Source organism: Cetorhinus maximus, chromosome 1, assembly GCF_964194155.1.
Source record: "Cetorhinus maximus chromosome 1, sCetMax3.hap1.1, whole genome shotgun sequence".
NCBI classification, from domain to species: domain Eukaryota; kingdom Metazoa; phylum Chordata; class Chondrichthyes; order Lamniformes; family Cetorhinidae; genus Cetorhinus; species Cetorhinus maximus.
In genome coordinates this window covers 9,972,635-9,981,042 of record NC_135879.1, presented here as the reverse complement: position 1 = coordinate 9,981,042, position 8,408 = coordinate 9,972,635, and positions in this window count along the sequence as shown.

Below are 8,408 nucleotides of genomic sequence, written 5' to 3'. Positions count from 1 at the left end.
CGGTTGAGAATGCAGCAATTGTATGAAGGTTTAAAATCATCCCCACCTATATTCCTGAGTTATTTGTTAGATAGTTGTCTGCAACCAAGTATTTTGGCTAATTCAGGGTGATGCATACTTCAGTGCTAATTACACAGCAACTTGGAAAAACTCGCTTGTTCAAATTTCACCCAAAGGAATTGCGAGATGAAAAGTAACCGTGAGATGAAAAGTATTAAAAGTAGTTCACCTTCAAACCATCCTAGCAGCTGCATGATAGATAATAATGGAGTTGATGACCAATTAAAGCAATCAATCTATTTCCCTACCACAGGCCCAGACACAAGGTGACACAAATCCCAGTTGTGGAGAGTTTTAGGAGCCATAAACCCAACGTCACTTCTCCCCTCCAAACCACATGACACTCACTACATGCTATGTCTCAAATTACTTACATACTGGATCACAACATGTTATTTTCTGAAAGAAATTTATTCAACCTGCATTTGAATGAATCAACATGTTTTCTTTCCCTCATCTCATTAGGAAACCTGTTCTTATGTGGTTAGTGTCATATTTTGTCTGATCATGCTCCTTGCTTGCAACATCTTACTGTGTTAAAGGGGCTAAAAATGTACAAACTGTTGTTGTTACCTCTGCACCTAAATTCCTGATACGCACCCATCATGTGAGTAAAGCCCCAGGCCAGGAGCAGGAATCTGTCGTATATTTTGGCATATTATTTAAAATCCTGGTCAATCATCCTGAACTTCATTCTCCATCTAACTGTCTTTTCTTTCCCCCACGCATTCTTCCTTAGGAAGAACTCCTGACTAAAACACTCTCTGACCTATTTCTTTCAGTCACTGCCAATGATACCTGACAGCAGAAAAACAAAGCGGAGGTGGACTTGGATGCTTTCTGAATAGGGAGCTGCTAAATAAACTCCATGGACAAGTCTTTCGCAGTGCAAGGTATAATGGAGAATACAGTTCTCGCCCTGTATTAACGTAGGAATCCTTTCAATGATTCCCTGATATTAACTTGGGGTGATCCACATCTAATGACATCTAGTTCAGGCAGACTTGATTTTATACATTGCTTTGAGGGGAAATGCAGGTTACAGTTCAGTAATTTTGGTCTGAATTTAACAGAACCTTGAGTTTTCTGGTGTCTGCATATAACGTGCTGGCCGTCATGAAACTGCATTTCTTCAGAGGGGTGCGGCAGATGTGAGTCGCCCTACAATTCTGCCTCACAAAAGGGAAAATAATACTGGCAAACACCTGGTATTGTTGCACTTTCATGTCAGCTGACACACACATACACACACACACATACACACACACACACTCTCTTTCCAGAACCTGTACAAAAACTGTGCTGGCAATGTCATAAAGGATTTAAGACCCATAGATATTCTGAACCATACTGCAAATTGTATTAGCTCCAATAGCATCCTAGACCCAAGGTACCAATTCATCTATCAGTCACCAATTGTCATGATCACCAACATGCCCTCTATTTTCTTTTTTGTAGAGCATGGTCCATTTGTTTAAGTGCTTGGGCTCTTTAATTTTTTTTGCCCAGCTGTGCACGCATTGTAACTTAAAGGAGCCAACATGTGCAAGGCCTGCGTGGGAACTTTCAGGTTTCAATGTGGCCACGCAGCTTGAAGGGAACATTGATTAGCACATCAGACAACAAATTCTTCAACTCATTATTAACTTTCATTTGAAAACCCAAGAATGTTTCAGATGTGTACAGCTGAAAAGAGAGACATGCTATCGAAGCTTTTCATTTTGCACTCATCAGGACAGCTCGCAGGATAAACCAATAGTAAAAGTTAACAACAATTGGACAACAAGGGGCTCCGATTGGCAGAGGCGTTGCCATGGAGAATTCAGCAGAGAGCAGTTAACAGTTAACTACCAAGCTCTTGTTTCAAATTCAAAACAGGCAGATTGACTCTGATTGGTCAAGACATTGCCATGGGGAATGAATGGCTGTCCCCCAAGCTCTTGTGAGTTGGAAAAGACATAATGCGTGGACATGCTCCTTCTGTCTGTAAAGGACAGGACCCTGTGTGTGAATATACGTGGCATCTAGCATGCGTAAGTGAGCCACAAATGCACGTCACTTATATTCAGTTGTGAAACACGTCGGTGTGCAATCACGCCAACATGCTCAGATGATCCAGCGTGAGGGGATGATTCCGGTGGGCAGAGATTATAATGACACGGAGATGTATTAAAATGACATTCCCAATGTCCGGCGGTGGAAGACGCGGCCTGAAATTGACGGGCGGAGCGGACGATTGCAAACTGGTTTCACAATGGCGTGAAACTGATTTTTGGCCTTCCCGCTATATTGCCCACTCACACCCGTCATGAAGCCTGATGCCAACAGGAATGGAAAATTCCGGTCTCTGTTTTGAGCTTTGCAAGCACAGGGTGGCTGGGTACGGGCAGCACTTTGCCTGTTGCAAACAGCCAAAGGGCTGCGCTGTTTGATATGATCTGCCAGTCATTGGGGTGTACGGCCTATAAAACTGGCATCACAATGGCAATAAAATTCATATACCGCATTGCTCATTTGTGTGATAGGCAGAACGCCTTTTAGGCTTGACGGAAGCATCCTGTTAATGAAGAATACCACTTATGTCTACTGCATAATAACAGTGTGCAACAGCTAGCTTCACCTGTTGCTCAAGCTGTTCTCTGCTGCATTCTCCATAGCAATCTCTCCCAATCAGAGTCCATTTGCCAACCAATCAGCACTCTCTTATCATGCAGTGTAAATTGTTGTTCCCTTTACTATTGGTATTTTTGCGCACTGTCCTGATGAGTGCAAGGCGAAAAGCTTCAACAGCATGTATTTTTTTCAGCAATACTCAAGTTCTGTACCACCAAACAACTATTTCAGATGTGGCTCTCAGGAAGGCAAAAAATAATTTAATCAATTCCAGTGCTTGGCAAAATAATATTCTTCATGGATGGCTATTCTGGATTTGGTTTTGTGTAGTGAGATGGGATTAATTAATGATCTCATAGTAAAGGATCCTCGAGGGAAGAGTGACCATAGCATGCTAGAATTTCAAGTTCAGTTTGAGATTGAGAAATTTGAGTCCCACACAAGTGTTCTGGGGTTAAACAAAGGTAACCACATAAGCATGAGGGCAGGTTTGGCCCAAGTGAACAGGAAGACTACAAGGTAGGACAGTTGATGAACAGTGGCAGATATTTAAGGAGATATTCAATTCCTCCCAAGTAAAATATATCCTAATCAGGAAGAAAGATGGTAAGAGGGGGGAAATGCATCTATGGCTAAGCAAGGAAGTAAAAGATAACTTAAAGGCAAAGACTAATGCATACCAAATTGCAAAGGTCAGTGACAGGCTGGAAGATTGGGAAACTTTTAAAGATCAACAAAAGGTTACTAAAAAAAAATAAAAAGAGCAAAGATAAATTATGAAAGAAAACTAGCACAAAATGTAAAAACTGAAAGCAAGTATATAAAAGGAAAGAGAGTAGCTAAAGTGAATGTTGGGGGTCGCTTGGAGGATGAGACTGGGGAGTTAATAGTGGGGAACGCAGAAATGGCAGAGACGCTTAATCAATATTTTGCCTCAGTTTTCACAGTGGAGGACACTAGTACCACCCCAAGAGTAACAGGTTGTGCAGAGGATATAGGGAAGGAGGAACTTAGAACATTCACCATCACTACAGAAAAAGTACTGAGCAAACTATTGGGATTAAAGGGTGACAAGTCCCCAGGACCTGATGGCCTACATCCCAGGGTCTTAAAGGAAGTGGCAGCGGAGATAGTGGATGCATTGGCTATAATATTCCAAAATTCCCTGGATTCTGGAAAGGTTCCGGTGGATTGGAAAAATGCTAATATAATGCCCTTATTCAAAAAGTGGGGGAGGCAGAAAGTAGGAAACTATAGACCAGTTAGTTTAACGTCTGCCGTTGGGAAATTGTTGGAATCCATTATTAAGGGAGTCGTAATGGGGCATTTGGAAAGTCAAAATGCAATCCATCAGAGTCAGCATGGTTTTATGAAGAGTAAATCATGTTTGACTAATTTGCTTGAGCTCTTTAAAGATGTGACAAGCAAAGTGGATAATGGGGATCCTGTAGATGTAGTACACCTGGACTTCAAGAAGACCTTTGATAAGGTGCCACACAAAAGATTAATACATAAGATAAGATCACACTGAGTTAGGGGTAATATATTAGCTTGGATAGAGGATTGGCTAACCAACAGAGAGCAGAGAATCAGGATAAATGGGTCTTTTTCTGGATGGCAAGCTGTAACCAGTGGGGTGCCACAGGATTCGGCCCTTGGGCCCCAACTATTTACAATCTATATTAATGACTTGGTTTCAGGGATAGAAGGTACTATAGCTAAATTTGTAGATGACACCAAAATATGTGGGAAAGTAAGTTGCAATGAAGAAATAAGAAATTTACAATTGGATATGGACAGGTTAGGTGAATGGGCCAAAATTTGGCAGATGGAATTTAACATGGATAAGTGTGAGGTTATCCATTTTGGTTGGAAGAATAAAAAGGCAACTTTTTATTTAAATGGAAAGAAACTTCAGAATGCTTCAGTGCAGAGGGATCTGGGTGTACTTGTGCATGAATCGCTGAAAGCTAGTATGCAGGTACAGCAGGTAATAAGGAAGGCAAATGGAATTTTGGCATTTATTGCTAAAGGAATAGAGTATAAAAATAGGGAAGTGTTGTTGCAACTGTACAAGGCATTGGTAAGACCACACCTGGAGTACTGTGCACAGTTTTGGTCCCCTAACTTGAGGAAGGATGTAGTTGCACTGGAGGCGGTTCAGAGGAGGTTCACTAGATTGATTCCAGAGATGCAGGGCTTGTCTTATGAGGAGAGATTGAGCAGTTTAGGTCTATACTCGCTAGAGTTTAGAAAGATGAGAGGAGATCTAATTGAGGTATATAAGATGCTAAAGGGGATAGACAAAGTAGGTGTGGAGAGGATGTTTCCCCTCCTGGGGCATTTTAGAATGAGAGGCCATAGTTTTAGTCTAAGGGGCGGTAGATTTAAATCCGAGATGAGGAGGAATTACTTTTCTCACAGAGTCGTGAATCTGTGGAATTCACTACCTCAGAGTGCAGTGGATGACGGGACGCTGAATAAATTTAAGGAGGAGATAGACAGATTTTTAATTAGTAACGGGTTGAAAGATTATGGGGAGAGGGCGGGAAATTGGAGTTGAGGCCGAAATGAGATCAGCCATGATCGTATTGAATGACGGGACAGGCTCGAGGGGCTGCTTCTAATTCTTATGTTCTTATGGCTTTACAAATTCATATGATTAAGAAAAATGTTATGGGCAGTGCTTTTGCATATCTGGTCTCTATTTATCTTCATCACCTGTGTCTGAGATCACACCAACTCGAGGTCTGCTGCCCATGTCCTTATACACATCAAGTCCCCTTCACCTATGTCTGCAATCGCTGACCTACATTGGACTCCGGACAAGCAATGGCTCATTTTCAAAATTCTCATGCCTATTTACAAATCCCTCCCTCATCCCCTCCCTACCTCTGTCATCTTCTCCAGCCCCAAAGCCCTCCAAGATATCTGCACTCATCTAATTCCGCCCTTTTGAGCATCCCCGATTTTAATTGCTCTGCCATTGGTGACTGTGCCTTCAGCTGCCTAGTTCCTCAGCTTTGGAATTCCCTTCCTAAACTTTTACGAGTATCTGCCTTACTTTCTTTCTTAGAGGTGCTCCTTAAAACGTGCATCTGCCCTAATGTCACCTAAGGTGGTGGCTTGGTGTCGCGTTTTGTTTGATAATGTTCCTGCAAAGCACCGTGGGGCATTTTGTTAAGTTAAAGGTGCCATGTAAATGTTTTTGTTGGCAAACTTTAATAACTTCAGTGGCAGATGTGGTGAAGAGTTCCATGGATTTCTATGTGTTGTAACACAGGAAAAGTGTATTGACAGCATATAAATACGTGCAGCGACATCATAAAAATAGGCATTGGCATTATAAATGTGTGCAGTGACATCTTAAATGCATGAAGTAAAAATATTTTCTACAGATTGAACCAGTTTGAAAAGAATGCATTTTATGGAGATCTTTCCCACAGACTGAACGTCTTGCTTGAACATTGCCATGTAACTAATTGTCTAAAGTGCCTTCATACCCAAAGAATTTGAAAATAGCAGTCTCCTGTATTCTGAGCCAAGTGTAGCCCAACCTTCTGTACTCTGCTAACATACATTTTAAAGATTATTTTGATCATGTGGTCGTGTGCCTAGCAAAGGTATTTAAATAGAGAAACTTATCCCTTTTATAATCTGCTGATAAGATCATATGATGTTGCTATGTTAAACTCAGCTACAGCTGTGGCTATTTTTGAGCTGTTGTTCAAACAGATTACATTAAAATGCTGGTTTAATGTTTATTATTACAGATGTGATTCCTTTCTTCTTTTTCCATTCATGCCTTGGTACCATGCCTTAAGAAAAGTGCATCTCAATCACAAAACACAATATTGAATAATAGACACTGGTGCTTTTGCTGCTCTTGTTGGATGAGTGATGGAAAGCAGAGGAGCTGTAATGTTGAACAACAACGACTTGTATTTATATAACATCCTTAATGTTAAAAATGCCCCACAGCATTTCGTAAGAGTGTTACGAAACAAAATTTGACATCCAGCCACGTAAAGAGGTACTAAGGTGGGTGGCCAAAAGCTGGGCTATAAGAAAGTTTTAAGAGGCACTTTGCATTTAGGAAAGCAAGGTAGAGAGGCAGAGGAGTTCATGGAGGGTAAACAGCTGAGGGTATGGGCTACCAATGTTGTAGTGATTAAAATGGACAATGCCCAAGAGGCCAGAATTAGAGAATCATAGATACCGTGAAGGGTTGTGGGTCTGAAGGAGATTACAGATCAGGGATGCAGGGACCAGGCTGAAGCCACTTCATAATAAGCTCAGATCCATGTGTTCTAATCTTAATTTCTCACCCACACTTACAGACTTGGTACAAACATGGACTAAAGAGCTGAACAAAAGAGGAGAGGTGAGAGTGACGGCCCTTGACATCAAGGTAGCATTTGACTGAGTGTGGCATCAAGGAGCCCTAGCAAAAGTGAGTTCAATGCAAATCGGGGGAAAATTCTCCATTGGTTGGAGTCATATCTAGCACAAAGGAAGATGGATGTGGTTGTTGGAGGTCAATCATCTCAGTCCTGGGGCATCGCTGCAGGGTTCCTCAGGGTAGTGTCCTAGCCCATCTTCAGTTGCTTCATCATACGAACATGCATACGAACATACAAATTAGGAGCAGGAATAGGCCACTTGGCTCCTCGAGCCTGCTCCGCCATTCAACGAGATCATGGCTGATCTGATTGTAACCTCAATTCCACATTCCTGCCTATCCCTGACAACCTTTCACCCCCTTGCTTATCAAGAATCTATCTAGCACTGCCTTAAAAATATTCAAAGACTCTACTTCACTGCCATTTGAGGAAGAGAGTTCCAAAGACTCACAATGCTCTGAGAGAAAAAAATTCTCCTCATCTCTGTCTTAAATGAGAGACTACTTATTTTTAAACAGTGACCCCCCCTAATTCTAGATTCTCCCACAAGAGGAAACTTTCTCTCCACATCCACCCTGTCAAGATCCCTCAGGATCTTAAAAGTTTCAGCCAAGTCTCTTCTTACTCTTCTAAACTCCAGTGGATACAAGCCTAACCTATCCAGCCTTTCCTCGTAAGACAACCCGCCAATTCCTAGTATTAGTCTAGTAAACCTTCTCTGAACTGCTTCTAACACATTTACATCATTCCTTAAATAAGGAGACCAACACTGTACACTATACTTCAGATGTGGTCTCACCAATGCCCTGTTTAACTGAAACATAGCCTCCCTACTTTTGTATTCAATTCCCCCTTGCAATAAACAATAACATTCTATCAGCACTCCTAATTACTAGCCTTTTGTGAATCATGCACTAGGACACCCAGATCCCTCTGAATCTCACAGCTCTGCAATCTCTCACCATTTAGATAATATGCTTCTTTTTATTATTCTTTCTGCCAAAATGGGCAATTTCACATTTGCCCACATTATACCCCATTTGCCAGGTCTTGGCCCACTCACTTAACCTGTTTTATGTCCCTTTCTAGCCTCTTTACATCTTCTTCATAACTTACTTCCCTACCTATCTATGTGTCATCAGCAAATTTAACAACCATACTTTTGGTCCCTTCATCCAAGTCACTTATATGAACTGTAAAAAGTTGAGGCCCCAGCACTGATCCCTGTGGCACATGACTGGTTACGCCCTGCTGACCAGAAAAAGACATATTTATGCCAACTCTCTCTGTTTCCTGTTAGCCAGCCAATCCTCTATTTTTGCCAATATGTTG